Genomic DNA, 26,700 nt, shown 5'->3' on the forward strand with positions numbered 1-26,700 from the left:
TTGTCGTATTTCAAGTATTTTCACTGGAAGCTAGACCAAGAATACTTGGTAAGATTTTGTGTTTTTACAGCGCATGTGTGATTCTGATTTTATTTCTTGTGCAATAAAAATGCAGCAATTGCAAAAATTGTGGGGTTTTTCGACACTACAGGAAAATAAACAAAGATTTGAGAAAATCTGTAATGGAATTGCAGTTACTGTTGCTGCAGATTCCTCAGTCTTTAACTGCTTTGGAAACTGAACAGCTTTCCAGCACAGATTAAAATAAAAAACATGAGGTGAGCCAGCTTTGTAGTCCAGAAAAGCTTTTATAAAACCCAGCAGACCCAGAGTTCATGAGCGCGCAGCAGCATCTGACGGCCTTGGAGTGGGAACAGATTCATACGTCGGGTCTGAAAGCTGCATGTCTGTTTTCTTCTGTATTGGAATACTTCTATGTGAGTGTGTCACATTTTATGCAACCCAGTATTTCAATTAAAAGCTGAAAGCCGCCCTTTGTTTGGCATTCTGTCGAGGGGAGAGAGACAGAAAGAGTGAAGCATATTACTCTATTCAGACATCCAGCAGGAATGAAAAGGAAAGATTCAATTTTGTCTCCGACTGCTGCACACGAAGGACAAACTATTCATTGATGTTTAGAGAATACACACCACCTACCTTCACATTTTCAAGCCCCAACAAATACACACATCTGCCAGCACACACATTTACAGTGCGAACACAGTCGGCGGTCTGCATATGCTGCACAGCCTCCAGTTATAAAGATAAATGTGAAGCGCAGCCTCAGCCCTTCACGCTGAGACTAAACTAATATCAGCAGCTGCAAACTTTGTTCTGACGGCATGAAGTACTGCAATGTAATTTGAGGAATTACATTTTCTAGATATGAAAAACCCTTTACAAGACGGCGACGACTCATTCCTGGTGAGACATCTTTCTTTAAATGTCGAACAAAATTCAGGAGCGCCGGCTTTGCCGCCGCTGGGACTAAGACTCTGGAGGAATATGGCAACCACAGAACCGGAATGAGAATTTACTCACAGCTCAACACAGAAATACAGCTTTGGTAAAGTAACAAGCAAACCCTATTTTACAACTTTATCTGTGCCAAAATCATCCATTTCCCCTACCATACTTCAGGTCACGGGGTTAAATCCACAGGTCACGTATGTACTCTATATTTTCATATTTTTTAGATTCAAACTGGATTTAGAGTCAATTGAGACACTTTATGAGACTTTTGTCCTATTAAATGTTGGACAATCTACACATTGATTTATTCGGTGTTTGGATGGGTTCAGAGTCACCTGGTAGCACTGTAATATAGAACCATGTATCATAGAGCTGTGTATCATCTGCATATTTATGGCAGCTAATCTTGGGGCCCCAGGATTGAACCTTGGGGTTGCATCCTAATCAGATTCCCAAACCATCACAATTTGATGTAGATAAGCTCAACTTGCTCCGCCCCAAACTCAACATTTAAACTCACACATGAAAAATGGCTGCAAACAGATGCCCATCTATAAAACCGTACATCTCTAAAAAGCAGAAGTGGAGCCTCCTGCACAACCAACAAGAATGCAGTAAGAGGTTTCTGGATGGTAAGTCGACAACAAAACACTTGTCTTTTCCAGAAGCCATTGTACAGCACATACAGCGGTAAAACCAGCTGACCAAACCGTATTGGTTAGCAACCACCTGTTGGTTGCTAGGTAACAGGTGGAACTCTGCTGTGGTTGCTAGGTAACGGGTGGAACTCTGGTGGGGTTGCTAGGTAACGGGTGGAACTCTGGTGGGGTTGCTAGGTAATGGGCAGTGCCTGCTGATTGGTGACGTTATAGCCTGGCGGTTTTTGAAACGGCTCATTTTCCAGACACTAAAAAATATTAATTTATTTCCAAAAACTGGCTATGAGTTTTTCTTTAAGCGTTTGGGCTGTTTTCAGAAGCATTAGAGACCCAAATGGAAGCACAAAAACAAGCAGAAATTAGAATTTTCCATAGTAGGTCACCTTTAATAGAAAAAAACAAAACAACCTATGTCTTTTACCTATGTGAATAAATGTTTGAAGATTTTATTTGTCTCCAATTAATTTTCTCCTTTCTTGAATTTTGAAGTGACAAAACAAAATCATCCAGGGGGCCATAAATGGCCAAACTTTGGAGCGTTGTTTTCAAAAACCAGCTGCCACAGAAATAATATCTGTCGTCAAGGTTGTTTCTCTATTGAGCACAAACCGCTCGATACCATCCATATCTACACTGATTCAGCCTCGTCTTCCTATTGTATATAAACATATTTACAAGAAAGAAAACCTGTTTTCTTTGTTACATTTCAAATGTCTTCAATGAGAGCAAAGTGAAGCTGAAGTCAAATTACTTGTTTGAGTGCACAAATTCTGCGAATAAAGCCAAGATAGTTCAACTTGGAGTGTTTTGAGTGAGTAAATATAATATTTGAGATATAGAATATATCATCCAGGGAAAGATCTGTGTGGAGTTTCAGATTTTTATTTAAGTTTGGTGTTTTCTGGGGTCTATCAGCCATCAAAATATTGCCGCCGTGCTCTGAGGGCACACTGTCACTGATTTCATTTTTTCCATCTCCGTGAACTGAAGGTGTCAGTGCTATTTTTTGTCTTCATTTGATTCTGTCATCTGTCTGAGAAGTAACAGACCGGCTGCTTGTGGGTGTCTCAGCTGGCATCTTCGAAGAAAAATGAGGAAGATTCTCCTCTTTGCTCTCCAGCTCTCTTGTCTTTCATTAGTTACACAACCAGGTGTGTCACTTTTCGTTTTGGACAAACTGGTGCAGCACTCAGAATGTCTATAAGCCGGCGCCATGAAAAACTACCTGTCAATGTTTTATCATCGCACTGTCATGTCTGCTTCATGCACTGGATTTAACACTTTCTTTACCTCATGGGTCAAATAAGAAAATGGCCTGATTAATAAGTGAGAATAAAGTAAAAACCCCAATCTGACAGTATAGAGTAATTTTTAAGGGTCATATGTGAGATGTGTGGTAAGTTGAAAAACTATTATGTCTCCAGTGCAGTTCTAAAATATTTTATACAGTTTATTTCATATTAAAATAGTTGACAGTTAAAAAAAGGTTCAGAATAAATATCAATTCATGTAAGCCTAAAAACAATGCAAATAAAAAATTAAAAATGTTTAATACATACATATTTTTTGTTGTATTAATGTTTGAATCATTTTATTTAAGAAAATTACAATCAATACATCGGTAATCAGCTCGTAAGCCTTTTCTGGGATTGATTGGTAGTGACCACCAGTCACCAGTAGGGGGCTTTCGCGCTGTCCTCTCATTGTATTAAACTGCAGCATAAGAGAAGCAACTAGAAATCCCTCACGAGTCTTTCCCCCCTATTTTCAGGTAATGCTGATCAAAATATCATAGTTTGTACAATGTTAAGATATTTTAGATTAAATCATTCTTTGTTTTTGTGAACTTTATGAGTAGTTAGACGTAACGTTTACACAACTGATGCACAGTGTGTCAGTTGTGTACTAGCTAATAGCCGTTAAGCTAACGGCAGAAGATAGTAAGATGTTTACTGTCATTTCTGTGTGAGGAGACATGTTGAAATGTAGATATTTAGCCATGTCTTCTTGTTTTGGTTTATTAATTAGCTCTTATAGGAAATCAATTTTTTAGTTTTATGAGTAGTTGGACATAGCATTTCTGTGTGTCAGTTGTGTTCTTGGTAACCTGTCTGTTTCATTTTTGTGTGAGAAAACATGTTAAAATGCAGATATTTAATTATATTACCTTACTTTGGTTTACTAACTAAATCTTGTAGAAAACCCTTCATTATTTTATGAACTTTAGAAGCATTTTATTATAGTTTTATGAATATTTGACAGCGTTTCTCTGCATCATTTGTGTACTACACAATTAAGCTAACAATAGTTTGTAACCTGTCTACTGTAATTTTTGTGTTAAAATACTGATCTTTAATTATAGCTTCTTACTCTGGTCTTTTGATTAGCACTTATAGCTAATCCTTCATAATTTTTGTGAACATTAGAAGTGTTTGTTTTTTTTAATTGTAGGAGAATTAACATAATGTTTCTGTGAGTCAGCTAACAGCAGGAGCTAGTAACCTGTCTGTTATCATTTTAATGTGCAAAAACACGAAAACACAGATATTTGCCAGTTTATTAATTATTTTTGCTTTATTAATTATTTATTTTCTTCTAAACTGTTGCATGAGAGAAGCAACTGAAAATCACTCCCCTGATTCTTTCCCCCATATTTTCAGGTGCGATATCTGGGCTTGATTTTGGAGTCCTCAAGGACCCACAACAGGCTTTAAGTGAAGTTTACATCTCAGATGGCCGTATCAAGGTTCAGATTTCTCCTTAAGCCTGTAAAAGAGCCAAGCAAAGCTGGACGACTCAGACCACTTCAATTACATGATCCTGAAAGGTCATTATGGAACTTTTGCCTAATACCAATAAATTAGAGCCTCCCTTCAACTCCCAGGACCAATTCTCGGTATTCTGAATTCTGGGCTACGGTTAAATGTATGTTTTGCAGCAGTGAAAGTACAGGCTGTGTCTCTGCAGGCCGGGCGGCTAATTAAACCGCTGCTCGGCCTCCGCTGCAGTTAATGCTGTTCAATTATGAAAGAGAGAGAAGGGGTGAAGAGGGCAGCACAATCAATGAAGAGAGGGGCTTGTAGGGTGGATGTAAAGGTGGTGCCGAGGCAGGATAAAAAGGGATGAATGTGAGGTGGAAAGAGAAAAGGCAGTAAATCAGAAGCTGTGGAGCTGATGTTGTGACAGTGTTTTGTAGCTCTGATTTGAGCAGAGGAAGGTCTAATTTAGTGTCAGTCAGGCTGAAGCGGGCCCTTCGGCGACATGGAGCCCGGTGTTTGTTTTGGTCCTCCTGACAGCCTGAGGCGCCTCTCTTTATCTCCTTTTTCATCGTCTTTTTGTCTGGGTGTTGGTTGTTTCTCTCCGTGGCAGACGCCTGTCTCTCTCTCTCTCGTTCTGTTTCTGTCTCAGATTCACAACAAAAGGAAATAATTTCTTCAGCAGCTCAACTTCCTCCTGCTGTGACTTTGAAATCTGCGATAATGCAGAAATTTTACAAAGAAATTTGAATCAGATTTGATGTTAAAAATCTTTATGTTTCAACACCTGATAGCCCAGTAGACTATCGGTTCTGTTTGGGACCAAAGCTACAAAATTTGTTACATCTTCAGCTGTGTTTCTCTTTTACTCTGTGCCAAATAAGTTAAACCTGTTGAAAAACTGTTCCCCTCCTCGCCTGTGGTGGCGCTGCACCAAAAACCACTAAAGGAAACGACACAAAAACCCTTGAAGAAGACTGTAAAAAACAACAACAAAAAACGGGACTGTGTTCCATTTACTCATTTTCTCAAAATTTTTGTCAACCAATCACAAAAATTTGAGACAAAATCAGCTGCAGACTAAATATTTTCTTTATTTTTACCATCACAGTGACAGGGATGGTAAAAATTTAACCATTGGTCAGTTGGTTTAAGTGACCAACTAACCAATGGGATTTATCCTTCCTGCCATCAACAGCAACTCTGAAGAAAATTGGTTAGTATAAATTAACATTTAAATTTCCCTTTGAGTTGAATAAAGTATTTATTAGCTAAATTGAACTGAAATATTTATTTCCATAGTTCCAACAGCAAAATTGACAATATAGTACAAATAAAATCTGTAAGAGGAAAAACTATTGTAATGAGCACGTTGATATTTTTTTACTGTACTTTTTTTCTGCATTTTCTGACTGCATGACATGTAATTAATTTTAATTGTAGTAGTTTCATTTCTTAGTCACTTGATATTTTCAATTGTGGCCCAGGAAAGCACCTTTTGACAACATGACAAGTAATTATTCCAACCTTAGTGATGTTATTTTATGTCGATGACCTTTTTGTATTTCCAACTCAGACATTTGCTGCACTGCTGCATCTGCTTTGTATTTCTGGGTCTCTGGTTACAATTCAACTCAAATTACAATGAGATATCTACCTGAACCCTAATAAATACATAAAATACACATAAAGATGTCGAAAATATTGTCTGCATTTAGAAAACATGAATAAAGAAGACCTGTAGGAGCTGCAAAACTGGAAAGACATGAGAGCATTCCTTTAAAGTAAAACAGATCTTTATATTTCAGAGATTAACTCAAAAACAAAATTGAATTAAGTTCAGAATTACTCGTCTTTTTAATTTGATCAACATCTGAATCGAAGAAATGTTAGTTTCAGAGTCCTGACAGAGAACCAGTGGAGTGAATTAAACATTAGGGTCATTGGCTGGAGGCCTTCCAACATTTAAAATATTGGAATTTATCAAAAACAAACTGAAATATCTGTGGAAACTAGAGCTGGGTGGTAAATTAATTTAATTTATTAGGCAAACTTTTGGTTTTTGAAGATTTATTTTTCAGAAAATCTGATATTTTTTTTCCCCACCAATATATTCTCTGGGTTTCTGTAGTTCAGAGCCCAGTTCAGGGCGGCCATCTTGTTTTCCAGCTTCTATTTATTTGGAGTTTGAATTTGAATCAACTTTACGATGAAGTACTAAGGCTACGCTACAATTTACTTAGTAAAACTACAATACATTTGCATAACAATACAATCCAAATAATAACACAATAAACTCATAATATTACCAGAAGAAAGTAGTAATTTTTGATTAGTTGGACACAAAAAACAAAAATTAAAAAATTACACTTTAAGACTGTATTTACGAATAAGAAAATACTTCATATTTTAACACATAAATTAGCAGCAGCAGCAGGACTCAGAAAGAAACACTTCAGATCTCAGTAAACCTAGAATCTTTTTCCTGATTAAAACAACAAATTAAGATATTTCTCTGATAATTTTTTTTTATTCTGCTAATTTTATGACTATATTTGTAATTAAACAAAATTTGTCATACTCTGACCCTAATACTTACAGAAGAAATTTTTTAAATATATTTTCTGTCATTTGTAATGTCTTCAATTAAAATATGATCTGATATGAAAAAATAGGAGCTTTTAATTCTAAGCCCTGTGGAAAACTCCTTCAAATGAACAGGAAAGCATCATTTCTGAGGTTTTAAATGCAGATCCTAACTGCTCAGCGCTTTGTTGAGGGTCCAAACCTCCACAAAAACCTCTTTTCAAGGGTTGCTAAGCGATTATTAGACAATGGCGCACTGGAGAGCAGAAAACTGAGATTTCAACACAGATATCGCCATAAAATGAGAAGAATTTCTCACAAAACAAAAAAATAATTCTCCACAATCAGAGAACATAATAATCTGTTGTGGAGGTTTTATTATACAGCAAACAGCTCAGAGTGGTGATCAACACAGGCAGGGTGTGGAAAGTGTTTTTGTCCCTCTTCTTCTTGCCTGACAAAACGTTTCCTCACATTCAGACGGAAATAAAACCGGCCTGCAGCATTTCTCTGCAGGGTGGAAACATACGAAACGCACACAGACACAAATCCGGACGCACACAATATGCACAAAATTAAATCAGCGTCAGCGAGCTTGGCACTTGTGCCTTCCTGGCCCCCCGACCTGCTGGCTGATTCAATTTTGTGGGCAAATCTGCCGACAGTGACCGCTACCGTTCACCTTTAGAGAGAACGGAGCGGGGAGGAAGCCAAGCCGAGGCTGGCAGGTCGAGAGAGGCAAAGAGAGGGTGAGAGGAAAGGTGACTCTGACTGCACATTTTCATAGTCGGAGGGTTTGCGATGAAGGTGAACGCCGACGATGTTCCTGGGTGGCAGGAAGAGCTTCAACTTCAGAGGAACTGAGAAAAAAGAGGAGAAAAATCTAAATTTAGACGTCTCTCAGGCTACGCTCACGCTGCAGGCCTTAACGCACAGTTGCAATTTTTTTTATTTTTTTGTGAAATCTGATTATTATTATTATTATTATTTTTTTTTTTGCATGGTTGTGTGTTTTTCCTTATGGTGCTTTGATTTTACTCAATCCAGTTCTGGTTCTCTTCAGCTCAGGTCTAAGCTGCAGTACACAAGTTTTATGAAAAAAGTGCTAAATATGCTAACTGGTCTTAGCATTCAAAACAGGCTTTGTTAGCTGCATAGGAGTGATTGACAGCGCTAAGACCCGCCTCCTGGCTCTGATTGGTTGTTTTTAGTTAGCAGTGGGAGAAGCCAGAGGAGCTACATTTTTTTCAGATTATCTATCTCATACCAAACGGTCAAGACATGGTGACGGTTTCAACAAATATGTAAAAAAAAAAATATAATTAAATAAACGTTGCACACTGCAGCTTTAAAGCCAGATTCGCTCCTTATCAAACGCCCCCAAATTCCTGGACAGATTTTCTTCACAATCCTGTCAAGGCTTCGGTTGTCCATGTTGCACCTTTCTCTAGTACACTTTTTCCTTCCACTCAATTCTCTGAACAAACTATTCACAATATTCAACATCTATTAGACTGACTTTTGGGCTTCCATAATCTGTATGCCATAATTATCAAGATTAAAGGAAATAAATGCTTGAAATGTTCCACTGGATCCATGTAGTGCAAGTTTCACTGTATGAAACGAAGTGACAAAATATATTGAACTATTTTATGATATTCTAATTTTAAGAGCTCTTCTTGCAGAGGAGAAAAATTTAACTGAAATCTTCAAATCTCTCATTTTTCCAGTCTTTTTTTTTTTTGCTAAGTTATTAAAATTTATGCTTGAATGAAGCTGCACACAGGCAGGAAGAGGTGGATTTAAGAAAATATGTGGTGGAGAAAAAGGAGAATTATGACTCTGGTAATCTGGAGGCTTTTCTGTTTAAAGAAAAACACCTGATTTTTATTCCTGAAAGAGATTTTAATAACACAAACACCATCTGAAGCTGATGTAGTAACATGACACCTTCACACGCCCACACAAGCATGTTGTCTTGGTCACACTTTTCTTTCTCTTTTTTTGTATTGTGAAGATTTCTTCTCTTCTTAATGATAACAAAAATATGGAGTTCTGAACATTTTCTCTGTCGAAACAAGCAGAAGATGGCGGAAGTGTGAAACCTTCCGAAAATTTTCCAGGTTTGAGTGTTTTGTTTCACGATGGCTCAAAAAAAATCAGTTTCTATTCACTGGATGAAAACTGCAGACCAAATTTTAGTTTCTGAGTGGTTGGTACACTTCGCAGATTATTTATTCTGCACAAGCTGTAGTTTGTCATGAGATTTTGTCTAAAATTTTAAAGAAACTACCTTTTGAAAAATTAGATAAACGCCCTGGCAGGGATGCTTTCCTGTGTAATTCTGCTAGATTCTCATCTCACTCCTTTGTGTAATCTGGAATTTCTCCCATTGACTTGGATTCCTCTGATAGAATTTAAAAATATCAAAGAGAAGCAGCAGTTGTAAGTTTGCTGTGGCATTTCAGAGATGTAGTCTGATGAAACATTAGGCCCATTCTAAGAAAAAAACCCCCAAAACTTTATGAGATTAAAGTCAGAATATTATAAGAATGAAGTTGAAATAATATGAGAATAGTTGTTTTACAACAATAAAGTCGTGATATTTTGGAAATAAAGTCGTACGAGAATTAAGTCATAATTTTACAAGAATTAAGTTGTATATTAAGTTGGAAATAATATGAGAATAAATTCATATTTTGAGAATGAAATTGTAATATCCTTAAAATAAAGTCATATTACATGAATAAAGTCATACAAAAATAAAGTAAAAAACCAGAATAAAATTGTAGTATTACAAGAAAAAAGTAGCATTATGACTTTATACTCACTATACTACAATTTTGTTCTTCTGTTTATTATTCTTGTAATATTATGATTTTATTCTTGTACGAATTCTTGCAATACTACGACTATTTTTTTTAAATTAAAATTTTTTCTTAGCGTGGCTCTAGTTTGTAAATGTTTCTGTTTACCATCAGACTTCATCCTCTGATCATTTTCATATTCAAACCATCCTTCGTTCATAATAACATCATTTAAACTTAAACATGTATTATTGTTGTTTTTCTTTATCATACAGTATCAAATACAGTCAAACAGAAAGACGCAGGAAGGAGCAGAAACAGAGGAGGTCACATATGCTCACTTCCATAGACATAAGCTCTGATTAAATTGAGTGTGTAGTCGCTGGCTGCTCCTCAGTGTGTGTGTGTGTCCTGTAATATTGTCTGCAGTCCCATGGGCTGAAGCTGAGCAAACTCAATCAACTCCCACTCACCTCTGAGGCGCTCCTTACACCGTCAGGCCAGGATTCGACTCTGACCCGGCAGAGACCGAGGGCGAGCGAGCTTCACCGTGCGTTAAGGAGAGAGAGAGATCTGTGTCATCGTGTTTATGCGGCGGTGGCGTGTCTGAGCTGGCGCCCTTGAAGAAATCAAAGCGTTCTGCAGATTGAATGCATTAGCATGCGAGGCTGAAGTTTCTGTGCAGGAACATGCAGCTCTTCATGTTTTACTGCCGAGATTAAAATCCAGACAACTTTCAGAAAAAACGACCTTTCACCCAGATAATCCAAATCCACTGAAGGATTCAGCGGAGTTGGAGCTAGAGATGCACCAATCTAATTTTGCCAGCTTTTATTCATTTTATAGTGTTATTCCCTCATCAAAACATACCTGGAGTTTTACTTTGATTTGTTCATATTAATCTCCATGGCAACAATTCAGCTGTGCAAAACGCCTGGTTGAAGCTAACTCCGCCTTCGAGGTGCAGCTCCTCCTCTTAGTTGCAGTTTCCAAGCTTCAGAGCTTCTGTCCTTCCCCATCCAGCTCCTTCAGACTAGCCTGTAGCAATTGGCAAATACCTGCTGAGCTCATTATAGGAGCTCAGTTCGACCCTGGTAAAAATGTTATAGAGGAGCCATGTTGTGATGAAGTTTCAGAAAGAGAAGAAATTTTTAAAGAGACAGTGGCCCAATTTCAAGGCATTAAATCAGGAAGTAAAATTTCTTTGGTATTTGTAGCAATATTTGATATTTGTAGCATTTTTTTTAACAACTAAAGTTAATGTAGTCAGTTGATGTGCCTAAAAATAAATAATACTACCCTTTTAATATCGGTATCAGTCTGATATTGAAAAAATAATCTAGATCGGTTGTCGGTGACGATGTTCCCGATCCATAAGGGCAGATCTATTCAGTCTAGTTCTACGTTTTTTTGCTCTGGGTAACATCTATATTTAGAATTCCTAATTTTGATTTCTGAATCATTTGAAGTTTGTTGCGGTTTATTACTTTTTTACATGTTTGACCAAGATAGTTAACCTATTGTTTTTGTCACTTAATGAAAGACGTAATTTGCCGACAGCTTTTGGCAAAAATGAAACAATTTCACTTCATTTTGAAGGCCAATAAATACATTAATAAACACGAAAACAGAGGATAATGTATTTATGAAACAATTTCACACAATGCAGCTCCAGTTAGTTTTTCAGTTAACGAAAATGTTTTCCTAGTTTCAGTTTTCAGTTTACTTTTTGTTAACAGTAATAATCTTGCAACCTACTTGGGTTTCTTGTATCTTGTCCGTCCAGAGGCCAGATTTTTGGCTTATCAGAGTAAAATGGTTTAAATAAAAATGCACACCACACATAACTCCGTCATTGTCACTATTATCTCTACTGTGTTGATCTATAACATCCAATGAAACAAAATGTGGGCATGTTGACGGATTAGGATTATCTCTTTACCTGCTGATCTGCATTACTTTCCTCCACCTTTTTTTTTGTCAGTGACTAAGCGTAAAGCAGTGCGTGCTCACAGGTCGGATGCTTTGCACAGACAGCAGCCATCAATCAGCTGATCAATCATAATTGGCTCATTTGCATATTACCCATAAACTCACAATCATCACTCATTTATGCAAATCGGAAAGCAGGCTTGAGGGAGGAAGGGAGGTCAGTGCTGAATCCACACTGAAATTAGAGCTTTATTTAGATTTATGCAGATGTTAACGGTAATGATATACAGCCGACACGGCGAGGAACGCTGATACATCTGCTGCCAGAGACACTGAGCAAAACACAGAACGGACCGGGAAGACTCGTATCTGCAGCAGGGTTTAAATATTTGGACGCAAAGTTTATGCTGCATGGCTGTTCAAGTTTGGTTCTTAAAAATGGGAAACTTTTCTGGATGTTGTTGAACTTAGAAATAAAATAGGTTTCCACAAAAAATCCTACTTTATTTTCCCACCTGATAGTCTGGTAGACTCGGTTTGATTGGGGATCAAAATTGCAACGTTTACTACTTTTTCAGCTGGTCTCTTTCTCACTGCAGTGAGTCAAACCAACCAAACTAATTGAAAAAGCTGTTCCCCTCCTCGCCTGTCGGGGCGTTGCACCAAGAAACACTGAAGAAAACAACATGAAAACCTTAGAAGAAGACAGAGCACAACTTCCTTCTTCATGAAATGTAAACAAAAATGGAATGGCATCAGATTTTTGTGGTTGTGGCTTTTTTGCTAAAAGACAAAACAGCCATTTCTCCCACTGGAGCTACCCATCTCATGAGTTTGTTGAAGTTATATTTACCCAGAATGCCTTGTGCCATGCTTGGTGTTCACTTCATCAGAACTGAGACTGTGGTTTGTAGGTGGACCATAGTTAGGGTTAGCATGCAGGCTATCGCTGCATTCCCATCAGTCCTTTTCAGTCGCTTTAATCCAACTCCAGTTCATTTGTCTAGAAAATTTGGTTTGTTTGGGGAAGGTGTGAATTGGCAGTCGATCTCTGATGCGGACCGAAAAAGCGAACTCTTATGCCTGAAAACCAGTGAGGGAGAGAGCAGTAGGTTAGCTATGCTAGCTTGACTATGACAACCTTAACATGCAGAGGTGCTGCGGAGTTTTGTGTGTTCAGTTAAAATGGAGACTGGGGTTTGTAGGCGGACCAGAGTTTGCTGATGATGTCACTCAGTGGGTAGAAAAGTAAGAGTAGCGATACGTCATCATAAAATTACTCAAGTAAAAAGTACAGTGTAGTTAAAATACTCCTAAAAGTATTTTTTTTTATTTTTATTTTTTTTTTACAAAAGGTTACTCACGTAAACGTAACTGAGTAAATGTAACCAGTTATTTCTTAATTCTGGTAACAGATTGACGATTTTTCATAATTGAGCCTGTTTGGACCAGGATCTGTGGATGCTGTTGAACTGTTATCTGAATTTGATTTTAATTTCCCTGGGATTACTGAGCATAAAAACCAAAGTTCACTTTTCAGTCCACAGGGCTCTGTACTCTGATCTTCCTTTTTCTTTTATTTAGTTTTCATTTTGAGTGTCCATCTAAATCCTTTCCATGACCAGTTGTTTTAGAAATAGTGGCATTATGTTAATTGATTTTTTAAAGTGTTTTTAGAAGAAATTGCATTTTCAAAAGCAGCGAGGTCGTCCTCCTGGCCTAGATTAAAGTTATTATGTTGCGATATTTAAAAACGCATGTTGTTTTGGCTTGCAGTAGTTTGTTTGTTAGCTGTGTGAGCAGAGCAGAACTGACTGTTGAGGAAAAAGCTGAAAGGTTGTTGGCTTCAAAGCGGTTCAATATGTCAGATAAACACACAGCTCAATGAACAGCTGGAAAACAGAGTAGAGACGGAGACGGGAGGCGAGGGAAGGACAAAGATGAAAAGGGACGAGAGGTAAAGAAAACATGGAACAACAGCAGCAAAATCCAGATTAGGATGAGAGGCGACAAACAACAACATCCGCCGAGGCAGCGGTGAAGGTGAACGAAGCAAAAAATGTGTCACTGATCATGAATTACTGTGATTATCAAATGTTAATCAGAAATCTAAAATAGATGTGTTCACAAGTATGTTAGTTTCAACATTTTAGCGCATCTTATTCTTATCAAATCCATCTGAATGTTTCACTATTATCGATATTTTAACAGTTTTTATCAATACTTTGAATTCCATCACACATAAAATGTAAATTTTATTTGTCTCAGTTAAACTACATTTTTTACAGCTTTAAAATGACCAAGTACGTTTTTACATTTCTGGTGTTTTCTCAATTCCCCAGTTTATAATTTATCCTAGCTGTTCAATATGTATTAGTTTATTTAGTTTTATTTAATTTTGGTGAGTTATTTTATTTATTTAAAGCATTTTGTGTGGCATTTTTTTCCAGTTAATGGCTCTACAAATAAAATCCGACAGGATGAAGACGGTATCATGGGAGAAACGTTTTATGAGAATGAAGTTGAAATAATACGAGAACAAATTCATAATTTTGTGACCTTATCCTCTTAATGCCATACATTTATTCTCAAAATATTATGAATCTATTCCCATATTATGTCTTTTTTCTTGAATTTATTCAGTTTTATTCTCATAATTTTATGACTTTATTCTCGTAATTGTATTTTATACATTATACTTCATTGTACAATGATTGCTACCATTTGGTAATTCATCTTATCGTTTCTTTAGATATTTTTTAACAAAGAACAAAATTCCATCTCGTATAAATCATAAATACAAAATAAGAACTAAAAACTTGGGACATGTTTGTGTCGCTGACATTAAGTTTTGACTCATAAATCTCGTGGTAAGCAGCCATTTTGTGGCAACTACATTCAAGATCGCCTGTCAGATTTACATTTTTACCTTTTAGTCACTTTTTGTGACAAAGTGAGTCTCGTCTGCAGCTAAGAAGCTTCATTCACTTTGTGGACGTCATCTTCTGTTTTAGCGAAGATGGAATTGGAAATATTAAAGTTTTACTTTTTGTTTTTAAACCCTAGATTAGAACATATGGAGTTGCTGGACAGAAAGAGCAAAGTAGTTTTAATTCACTTGTACAAACCGCTCGAGCCTTTCATCTGTGATGTCTAATTCTTTGTTAGATTTCTTTGGGTAGTTGTCATAGTGACCAAGGCTGAACATTAAAAGCCTCACAGATTCATTTCTCATGCTAAACTCAAGGATAATATCACGTCTCACCTGAGAAAGAAAAGAGGTTCTGTTAGCGGATCGGCTAAAAGTGGTTTATATAAGCCTTTTCTATAGCTGCAGTCTGCTGCTCCGGATGGATAAAACCTCAAAATGTGACAAAATGCAGTCAGGAAGAGATGATAAACTCAACATAGAAGAACAGAATTGCATAGAAATAACTTTTATTTTCCCTCAGTGGGGAAATTCAAGTGTGCCAGCAGCAAAGTGGGAGGCAAGTCGAAGCATGTAGATTCACACAAAGATAAAATATAAAACCTGGAAGTAAGAATAGGACTCTGCTGCAGTGAGAGCAAATTTAAAGCATAAGAATAAAAAAAATACTCTGCAGTCATGAAAGAATATCAAACTGCAATTCAAAGAAATGTGCAACCGAGTCGGACAATTAAAAAATGTGCAAAAAAATTAGGAATATTTGCAAAAAATGGGGAAAAAATGTGTAGGGATGAAACTATGACGGCGTATTACGGCTACAGTAACTACAGGGGAAAAAAAAGAGTAAATATTCTCCAAAACATTTTGAGATTTTTTTCAGGCATTTCCTAAAAAGAAACTTGGAAGTTTCTGATCTCCAAAAGATGAACATTTGCTTGAAAAAAGCAACAATTTTGAGACTACTCTCAAATTTTCTAGAAAGATTCAAAAGTAAAAAAAACAAAACAACTTTTGCAGCTCAGAAATTTCCAGTTTTTTTTAAGTATAAAATTTCTGAGATTTGTATCAAAATCTCCGAGTTTTTTGGTGAAAATTTACTCATTTTTTTCTGTCTACAACGACCCTAATACATCGTCGTAACTTTCTCAACTCTTTGCATTGATTTGCTCTCAAACAATAATTTCCTGCACAATTTACTTAGAAATAATTCACTTTTTTTTGTTTTTACATTCTCTGTTTATCATGTAAGTATTTTGTAGATACCTGTAAACTTTATTTAAATTCTGTCCAAGATTTTCACAAAATTATGTGAAGAAAACCACAGAATCTCAGAAGTTTGATGATGTTAAATATTAATTATCATATTGGTATCAGTATTGGAGATTCTGGACTTGTATTTACTTGGAATTGGATTGATACAAAAATATGCACACTTCCAGTCTGCATGTGGATTAAATTGTATTCAGATTTGATGGTTTCTTCCATCTTGAATTAGGATTTGTGTGTTCAGATTTGATTCGTCCCTCAGTGGCTGACGCATTGTGCATGGCATCGTGGGTTTGTTTTTGCCGGGCGCTGTGCCTGTGGGTTGGCCTGACCCGCTGATTAGGCTCTAAATGATTAACGCTGGTGTCTGTCAGATCTCATTAATGCCCTAAATGTGGCCTTTATCAGCTCCGATACGCCAGGTCACTGCCGGCCAATTAGCAGGAAGCTGAACACGCGAAGCTGAGACTCAGCCGAGGAGAAGGAAGGAAGTTTAATGGAGCAAACGGTGAACATCGATGGTCCTCTGATTGGCTTCCTGCAGCAAAAACAAGGAGCAGCGTTTCTGTTTTCACTCACCTGTTTGTGGATCTGCTTGACTTTAAGGTGCATCTGTTCTATATGGAAATTTGGTAATTAATATTATTTACCCTGTATATTAGGGTCATTGTAGAAAGAAAAAGGAGTGAATTTATGCCAAAAAATTCTGAAATTTTCAGAATAATTTCAGAGATGGTCTAGAAAAAAATTAAATTTCTTAAGTCAAATGTTGAAAAAATGTTTTTTAGATAAATCTCAGGAATTTTCTTCTTTTTTCAAACAAAAAAACCCATTCTGGGATTAATATTTTCTGAGGTTTTCTAAGCAATGTTTGTCTTTCAAACACAGACATTTCCAAGTTTTTTCTAGAAATCTTTTGAGATTAATCTCAAATCTCAAAGTTTTTTTTCATAGCAAATTTGGATCTTTTCAAACTCAGAGAAATTTGGTAATTAATATTATTTAATTTAAATAAGTACAGAATGCAGACTCAGCTATTTATTAATGTTCGAACTGTTCGTTGATGAGTTTTATCATTACGTTCTGGTACAACCGGCAGCTTGAGAACATCCATGATTTTGACGTGACCCAAAATGAAAATGTGCCTCGGAGTTTTTCTTCCTCTGTGTTTTGTGTTTTTCACTGCAACCAGTAACTGATTCAGCAGAACCGCGCAGCGTGGGTCGGACTCTGAGGCGCAGAACCAACTGTCAGTGTTTCTGTCACGCCTCGACAGAAGCTTCTCCATCGTCAGCTGATCTGCTGACTGCCATATTGTTCCCTCACTTCCTGCAGCTGTTTGCTGCTCTAAGGCGACCAGATAGAAGATTTACTGAAACTTAACTTGCTTGTAAAGACGAGGCGCGAATCGGTCCGGTTTTCTAACCAGGTTTAATGAAAGCAGGATAATAAAACAGCAGCTTTTCTCGTGCACATAGTGTAGAACATTGAACATTATGGCGCCCCCTACAGGGCCATAGGGGATTTTTTTTTTTTTTTTTCATCTTGCGAAAAATTAATAGACATCTCTTCCACCCTTTCTAGCTTTCCAGTGAATTGATCGCTGTGCTTCGCTTTGGTGGCTCTTTACCTGCTAACGGCTAACAGAAGAAGTCGTGTTGTCACCTCTGCAGCTCGCGCTAAATTTGTAACATCAAAGGCTGCAACATTTGTGAATTTCCTGGAGTGAAATCCAACATCCAGAGCGGCTGGCGCCTCATGAATTTGTAAATAATCAGATTTGTCCTAGTTTAGATGGTCATTAGGGGAATATTCTGCAACATGTCAGTTATTCACATCAAAGAGGTCTACATCTGCAGAGTATTTCCAGAAATCCTCCCTAGCTGCTGGAGCGCATGATTACAACGTTTTCATGTTAGGTCACAAAACGTCTTCCTGCGTAATCACCTTCATTAGCTTTAAATGGATTTCTAGTCAGACTTATTAAAATTTAGCAGCATCTTGGTGACTTTTTCTGTTTTTGCTCTTCACCAGTCGTCCAACCCTCAAATGGAGGAGTCTGTACGTGTCTGGGCACCATTTTGTCCATTTTAAACTGTGGAGATGATGACCAACGCTTGATATCACTAAGCAGGATTAAACTTGCATCAAAAAGCTGTTTAATGGATGCACTTTGAGTTGAAGTCTAGCAGAGGTTGCGTTACATATTACGTTTTTGTACTTTCCTTTGGGTCTCTGCTATACGACGGCACATTAGGGCAAATTTCCAACAATAAAATTTGAGATTAATCTCAGAAATTTGCCAAACTAAACTTGGACCTTTGCAAGAAAAAAACTAAAATTGTGAGCTTTATCAGAAATTTAGATTCTTCCCAAAAATTTGGTGTTTCAAAATTGCAAAATATTGAACTTTTTAACTCAGAAATTTTCATGTTTTTCTGTTAGAAAAAACTCAGATCTTTTGAGATTAATCTCAGTAATCTTTGAGAAAAATCTCGAAAATTTCTGAGCTCCAAAAGTCAAAAATTTGCGAGAGGAAAAATCCTGCTTTCTGAATTTTTTCTGGCAAAAAGCCCAGAAAAACCATCGTTCAACTGCTCCTAAAAACAACTGAAGCGCTTAAAAGAAACAAAAACATTCATGTGGCAACACATGAATGTTTTCTGGTGTCTGAAAAATGTGCCGTTTGTTTTTAAACCTCCTGATTTGTTTTTAAACAACCACAAGGTTAAAAAAAACCCTCCTGATTCTTAAGTCACTTTCAACGAGCACTGCGCTGTTACCTAGCAACCCCAACCAAGCCCAGCCCGTTACCTAGCAACCCGAGTGAAACTCCAGCTACGTTTTTTCAACTCATTTAACGCTCTGTCAGTTAAATCAGATTTTAATCAAACAGTACCTCCGTTACTAATGAAAAGTTGCACCTTTTTTTCCTCTTCCTTGAATTGTTTTTCATTTCTGTTACTTTCGCTGCTCTTGGTCGACCTGCTACGTTCAGCTACTCCGCTCACCTGTTACCTGGTCAGAAAAATTTACTTTAACGGTTTACTTTAAACATTTAGACCTGAGGCCTGTGCAGAGCAGTGCGGCTCATCACTGTTTTCCCGTTTTCAGCATCACCCGGATCCGTTGTCATGACAACCGATGCCAAAACCCTAAAGCACTCTGGAGCAATCTGCTCTATCCTGAACGCTAACATTGGAGATCAAATACCTAAAAGTGGTTTAAATTAAAAGATAAAATAAAAATCATATTTTCCTCCCAGCTGTTACCCCTTTTTCTCTTTCTGCTTCTTTTGTAGTCCCCCCTCCCCCTCGTGTTGCTCCTCATCTGTTCCCGCCTCACCTCTGTGTTTCCCTCTTGTCTCACCTCCACAGGTGGTCGGACAGCTGTGGAGAGCAGCAAAGTTCTCCGATGAAAACAGACACCTGGCCAGGCAAGACAAACCACGGCTCCACCGAGATCAAACAGGAAGCTAAAGGTGACGGCTGGTAGGGAACGGGCAGAACGGAAAAATTTAAATGTGAAAGAAATGCTGGATTCATGCTCTACCGGTTCCTAAATTAGTGTGAAACATTTCATAAAGCAATCACTTTTTAGCCACACCCAGGTCTGAATATAACCAGAATCACAAATCCCACTTTCAAAGAATAATTTTATGCAAAATATGAAATAAACACGTTCTGTATAGGTCATAAACTTATTACTGTTCAACTAATCATAATAGGTCAACTTTAACACATATTGTATACCATAAAACTTAAGGACTTAAACTGCAGACGGATATAAATACAAAATGTTGACAATAAAAGCATATTTATAAGATAAAAACGTACCTCATTGCTCATAAAGGTTTAATGTAACAATTCAAAAGTAAACATTGAATATTAATTATGTTTGGATGCTTCTTATGTCATGCTGTGAGCAACTTGCAGCATTGAATTGAGGAAAATTTCCGAACGCGGCTCCTGATCCAACAAGTAGGTTTTTTATCTCTGTAAATCTCTTCCCTTCCTCAGTCTCAGACAATTAAAAAAGTAAACACGGTTATTCATCGCATGATTAAATAAGAGCTCCTCAGGAAAAAGCACACGATCGCCGTCCATGTGTCGGTACACCTCAACACCGCTCTCTCAGTATAGGATCTGTGTGTGTGTGTGTGTGTGTGTGTGTGGGCAGAGGTTAATTTAGCCCAGCAGTGAAGAGCCCTTGATAAAGAGCAGCCTGATCCCTGTTTAATTACCTTCCGTCTACGTTTCATCGGCACACCCTGGGTCACCAGTGTGCGTCTGTGTGCTGAATGTGGGATTTGTCTCCGAGCAGCGACTCGCACCGCACACCTCAGCGGCTCTGCGAACTCCGGTGACATTTACCCGTCTATTCGTGTTCCAGGTTTGACATGTCAGGCTTTACTGAATGTATTGTAAACAAATACATTCCTTCAGAAATCCTTCAGAAAACATCAGCTTCTCTAGCAAAACAAGGAGATTAATAAAGTCATCACAGGTTATTGAGTTACTGAGTGGTGAGTTTTTCCTCTCCACTGTAACTACATGCATTCCCAGTATGACCGATTGGTGCAATTACAATTAATTTTCTTGACTTTGAATACAATTTTTTGTTATTCCTTGAGGCATTATTTCTTGTGACTTTGACACTTTGCATGTTATTGTTTACGTATGGAGATTTCACGCTTGTTCAAAAAAACACTGGGGGCAAAAAGACGATTCTTTTCCATGCATAGCAGCGCTGCCGTGGTAGAACAAATCCATTAACTAAACCTGGAGATGTCGGTTTTATTCATTTAGCGCCACAGCAAACGGAGAAACAACACAGAAAAAGCGCTGGATTCAACTCAAATCATATTCTTTTTTTTTTTTTGCTCTGTGTGTTGGTTACGCTACACACAGTCTTGTTGCCATAGCAACTGACTGACAATAATGCCACAAATTATCAGGATTCAACACCAAAAAACATTTTCCACACAAAGAACAGAACGTTCAGCCCATTACAGTTTTATGTTTTCTGGTTTGATGTTTATTTTGCAATCATTAATTAGTGATCGCCTGAACACAGCCGCGGTTGACTGGCTAATTTAATCACCTGATTATTGATTACCTGTCAGAGTTGGTGTGTGGGTCAACCTTTTTTATTTTTTATTTAACCTAATCAAAACACACCTTACTCCACAGCACATCTACATGCTAATGATGTCAAAGCCATTCACTCCTCCATAAATGAACCAAACTTTTTAGACAAACAAACAAACCTGAGTTGGATGAAAGCCGGCTAAACAGGGGAGGCATGAATGACCTCTTGTCGTACACGCTAACCCCTAACTCTGGTTCTTTTACAAACCGTGGCCTCTGTTTTGTTGAAGTGAATTGTGATGCAGTTCCAATGCAAACACTTTTTTCGCATCACAGCAGTCATGTGATCAACAGCCCGATGTTACTACTGGCAGAAACCACAAATAAGACAACAGGAAGTTGTAAGAAGATGATGTAGCTGAATATTTTTTAATAACTTATTGCATGAACAAACTTATTCAAGTCTGATCTTAATTGTGCTTCTTGTTTAATGGAAACACCTCGATTGCATAATTGTGTTTTTTTACATTAGCAGAATATTGACAAAATTTTGTGCACATTTGTAATGGAAACCCAGCTTTGTTCCGCCACCACAGGTGAGGAGGGGAACAGGTCTTTCAACGGGTTTCGTTCATTTGACTCAGGGTAATGTGATAGCAAACTGCAGCAGCTGAAAATGCAACATTTTGGTCCCCAATCGAAAGTGTGAAACTCTCAGTGTTGTCTTAAATTTTATAGCATAACCAGATACTTATTAGGATGTAATCGGGCTGATATATACTTAATAAAGCAGTCAGTTACTTAATATAAATAAACCTTTGGGGGCCTTCAATTAGTTTCCCAATTTGCCTCAGTGTGGCCCTCCTGGTGCGGCTCAGACAAGCAGAAGTACAAAGCCAGCAACAAAGAAGAAGCAGCAGACGCATGTGGGGGGGAAAAACCGAAGCCAGCAGGAGGGAAACACGAAGCAGAGAAATATGGAGGGAGAGTTTGAGAAGAAGAGATGGAGAGTTTCCAGAGGAGAAGTGAGTAATGATGGGGAGTCCCTGCAGCGCTCACACAGAGAAACAACTGCGGCCCAATGCTAATAACACAAACAGACGTGTGCATGCGCCGATCCGCTCGCAATCCCACTTTCTATTGATGCTGCACAAAGTCATCAAGATGGATGACGCGAGGCGGATGAAACCGTGTATCTCTCTGTTCCTAATTATACCCTAACTGCTGTTCTGGTAAATCTAATTATTTAAAGATTTCCTTTCCTCTCTTGTAGGGAAATTTCCCCCTTCGTTCTGAGCTGAGCAGCGACTAACGAACACACACATGCTTGTAAATACAGCCGCCTTGTGCTCCTCGTGGCGCTGCCTCTGCTCCGGCTGACGGCGGGCCCCAGATATACCGGTAATTTAATTAGGCCTAATAAAACGGCTGAGTGCAGCAATCAGCGACACATCACTGGCAGAATGAAGCGACTGCACGCGCATGTGTTTCTTAAAATGCCTAATAACATAATTACACACACAACGGCGTGTCTCGCCGCTGCTAAACAATGCAGGCAGAATGCTAATGGACATTTGTGCCGTTTTAATTGTTTTCCTGCATTGCTCCTTCCCTCCCCCCTCCTCTCTCTAGTTTCTGTTCAAGACTGATGACAACAACAAGAGCTCACAAATAAAGAGCGATAACTCGCAGACTTTGTTTTAATTACAGCGTAAACAACACAGCGGTTATTAAACTGCTCATCTGCTCCCACAAATTAATCAGAAAATAAAGTAAAACAAATGAAATTACGGGGAAATTCAAAGTAGATAATGTGAGCTTAAATTACGTTTAACTTGTAGTGTTTTATTAAGGATGTAATGTAATCAATGGTAAACACTGGATTGTTTTAGCTTTTAATTACGTTTATGTTTTAGGTCCCGGGTTTGAATCCCGATCTGGAGTCTCTCCGGTTCAGCTTCATTAGCTGAGTTTCCATTCACCAAAGAATCGAGCAAATTGGAATTACGAAAACAAATTAGCTTAATGGAAACGCACCAATTGGAAAAAACAAAAAAAAAACAAAAACATTTTTTGGGGTAAAATGTTTTTGCATTGGGAGGAGGTGTTTTTTCATTTGCATCAAATTAGTGTATTTAATAAAACCTGCAGTGGAAACACACTAATCATGATCAACAACAGAATGTTACTACTGGCGGAAACAACAAAGAAAATGACACAAAGTGTTAGGATGATGGCGATGCATGTTTTTAATGACTTATTCACATGTGATTTTAATTGTTTCTTATTTAACAGAAACGGCGCAATGTTGAAAAGATTGTGTTTTTTCAACAGTAGCGGAATATTAAGTTTGCAATGGAAATCCAGCTATTGTCATTGCACACCTACATAGTTTTATGATACTTACACAATTTATGCTTAGTTTGTGATTAAGTTTCCTGTTTTACATCAACTTAGTTTTTAATCTGCTGTCGAACTGATAAAAATGGGTCTAGATGTGTGGAAATGTCAGGGATTTTGATGAATTGTAGTCGTAGTTTCTCATCAATTGTGAGTTTTTTCCCTCTAAAGATACTTTCACACCAGTCCTGTTTAGTCCACTTTAATCAAACTATGGCTGAAAGCACAACATCTTCAGAGTAGCACTAAAAACATTTACACATTAAATGTTATAAGTATTATTTTAGGTGAAGAGGCATCCTTTACTTCAAATGGCCAAGCATTCACAAGAGGAACGATGCTATTGCATTTTAGGCAATAAATGTTTATTTTTCTTATTTAAATAATGAATTTAATCTTTTATATATTTTCATATTTTAATGTGTTTCTAATAATGTAAAAAAAGACTTGAATGGTTAACTAAATTTTTTATATCCAATTCACTGTTAGAATAATTGATTCATTGATTCCAAAAGTAATTGTTAGTTGCAGCTCTTAATCAAACTCCGGTTCATTTGGGGGGTTATGAATGCTAACCGAACTCTGATTTGGACCAAAAGAGCAAAATCTGGTCTGCCTACAAACCTCAGTCTCGGTTCTGTTGATGTGAACTCTGATGCGGTTTCAGTGCACATGTGAACAATAAACAGACCAGAAATCACTCCAAAACCAGGGCGCAGACTACAACACAGGGCATTCTGGGTAAATACAACCAAAGTAAACATGTTAGCTTAGCAGGAGAAATATGGACGGAAATCTCTCTCAAATCCTGATCAAAAATGTCTTAACGAGAAAAATCAAAAAACTGTATTTCTGCGTCCTTTTATATAAAGTCATGTGAATAATCCATTATGAAAGACATTTAGTTTTTAAATTCTTTAAGACGTTGCCTGGTTTGAGCCCCACATTTATATCTCTGTGGAATGAGTGAAACTTCATCATTTATTGACCATGTTGCCTGCCTTCACATGAAAACCTCATCTTTTCATTAGTTTCTTCCTGTCGGTTGCTCTCTCCATCACTTTCTAACTTTTTTTATTTTTTATTTTCCCTCCTGCTTCCCTTTTTTTCGTCCTTGAGCTGAAAATGGAGAGGTAGGCAGCGATGAAGAGACAGATATTGGTTTGACACTCTGTAACATCTTTTTGTGGGCAGCAAACACACTCGGAGGACGCTCTGTGTGTGTGTGTGTGTGTGTCGGTGCGTTTTGTGTGTTGATGAAAAACTCAGTGAGCTGACTCAAGGTTGCTGTTGCTTATGAAACTGGTGAACTATCTGGCAGATTTCAATGAACATAAATGAACATGTGAACAACAGAGAGAGGAAAGAAAGTGATGTGGAGGGCTTACGGTTGCTAGGCAATATCGCTAACCTTGATCTGCGCGTCTAGCTTTTACTACAAGAAAGCAAAGGTGTTTTTACACCATGGTAAACTTTATTATACCAGCCTCACTAATTGCTAAGTACACATTGTATCAGTTTTCTTTAATATATACTAGGAATAGCTATTTGAAATCTAAATTATTATAAAAACCAAGTATTTTGGGGCCCTAATGGGGTTAGAATCTGTTTTGACCTGTTGTAAATTACCAAAATGTTGCTTTCTGTTTTATCAGGGAGTTATATTCTTTGAATTTGTGCTTTTTCTATTACTAAATGTGTGGAGCAAAACAGAATGATTTGATTTAAAAGCTCTATAACAACTCAGTAAGTTAGAATATCACTAAATAATTCAATCAAAAAGATGAAACCTGATGGACAATTTCAAGTATTTCTGCTAATTTCTAATAGTTATATTCATTTCTTGATCATAAGGAGAAATTTTCTCTAAAAGTGCTGGCTTTTAGATCTGTCAGACAGACCTAAAAGCTCTCCCTGGTGAGCCAAATCTGGTCGCAGCCATAGAAAATGACTGATGCAAAAACTGAAACTAGAATTCAGGTCGACACATTTCTATTCTTGACTTATTTTGGAATCCAAACTGGACCTAGTTCAAGAACAACCAGCCAAGTAAAAACTCTGGAGCTCACATCTTCTAGACACCTAAAAACAGTGAAACTGCCCCTTTCTTTGTTGTTTTTAAATTTTGGGAGAAGTGAAACGAGTAACTCATAAACCAAGTTTAGTTCTAGTCCAAGTTTGTAACTAGAACTAAACTAAAACTTTTGCTGTAGTAAATGTTTTAGGGCCCCATGTCACTTTAAATCAAGATAAGCTTCTGACCAAACCTCTCAACTCAACGTTTTACACTCACACTTGAAATAGCTGCAAACAGACGCACAAATATACAACTGTACATCTTTGAAAAGCAGAAGTAGAGCCTTCTGCACCACCATCAAGAGTGCAGCAAGTGGTTTCTGAATGGCAAGTCAACAACAAAACATGCAGCGGTAAATCCAGCTGGAGCTCCACTTGGGTTGCTCGGTGACGGGCGGAACTCTACTGGGGTTGCTCGGTGACGGGCGGAACTCTACTGGGGTTGCTAGGTGATGGGCGGAACTCTACTGGGGTTGCTAGGTGACGGGCAGAACTCTACTGGGGTTGCTAGGTGACGGGCAGAACTCTACTGGGGTTGCTAGGTGATGGGCGGAACTCTACTAGGGTTGCTAGGTGACGACGCAGCTTGACTTAACCACTGGGAGGTTTTTGAACTGTCTCATTTTCCAGACACTTAAAAACATTAACTTATTGTCAAAAAACCAACTGGTTGTTTTTTTAAAGCACTTAGATTTTTTTTATAAGCAGCAGAAACTCAAATAGAGTTATAAAAACGTGGATAATGTGACTTTTACATAATAGCCCCCCTTTAACCTCCGTTCATATTTTCTTCGTCTTTCCTGATTTTCCTTCTTTGAGACCATTTTGAGAGGTCGTCTATTTTTGCCATTTTTGAAATGCCCTGATTCTTTAACAATGTTTTTCCCTGCACGTGAAGCTGCGTTTCCTTTGTTGCTGCAACAAATTGATCAACTCCAGAAAACAGTTGACTCGATGCAACACCATGTTGTTCCTGAAACTTTAATCCTTTTCTCCACACATCTCGCTTTAGTCCTCAGGTTTCCCATCAGTTTGCCTCACTTGCAGCAGTCTTACGATCCTCTAATCGCACCATTCCTCTTACATCTGTTTTTCCACCGTCCATCCGTCTCCCTCATGCCTTCTTTCTTCCTCTTCTCCCAGTTGGTTATTAATGGTTTTAATTTAGTGAGAGGAAAGACCTTGGTGCCCAAAGAGCCGTCCTCCGCCTGCCCCCCAGTGTGTATT

The 26,700-nt window shown here is 37.8% G+C and overlaps 2 long non-coding RNA genes across 2 annotated transcripts in view; one reads left to right on the plus strand and one right to left on the minus strand.

Moving 5' to 3' along the window:
* Positions 1–1,706: 1,706 nt before the first annotated feature.
* Positions 1,707–25,968, minus strand: LOC107836386 (uncharacterized). The gene is made up of 3 exons (XR_001662269.1): positions 25,849–25,968; positions 16,483–16,486; positions 1,707–1,730 (listed from the first exon to the last, which is right to left on the minus strand). It is a non-coding gene; the product is annotated as an uncharacterized LOC107836386 (long non-coding RNA).
* Positions 3,333–26,700, plus strand: part of LOC103138814 (uncharacterized) — a 29,227-nt gene continuing 5,859 nt past the window's right edge. Inside the window, exons 1-2 of the long non-coding RNA XR_476328.2 lie at positions 3,333–3,402; positions 19,285–19,388. This is a non-coding gene — a long non-coding RNA (uncharacterized LOC103138814). The remainder of the gene's footprint in view (positions 3,403–19,284; positions 19,389–26,700) is intronic.

Source organism: Poecilia formosa, unplaced genomic scaffold (genome assembly GCF_000485575.1).
Source record: "Poecilia formosa unplaced genomic scaffold, Poecilia_formosa-5.1.2 Scaffold55, whole genome shotgun sequence".
Classification (NCBI taxonomy): domain Eukaryota; kingdom Metazoa; phylum Chordata; class Actinopteri; order Cyprinodontiformes; family Poeciliidae; genus Poecilia; species Poecilia formosa.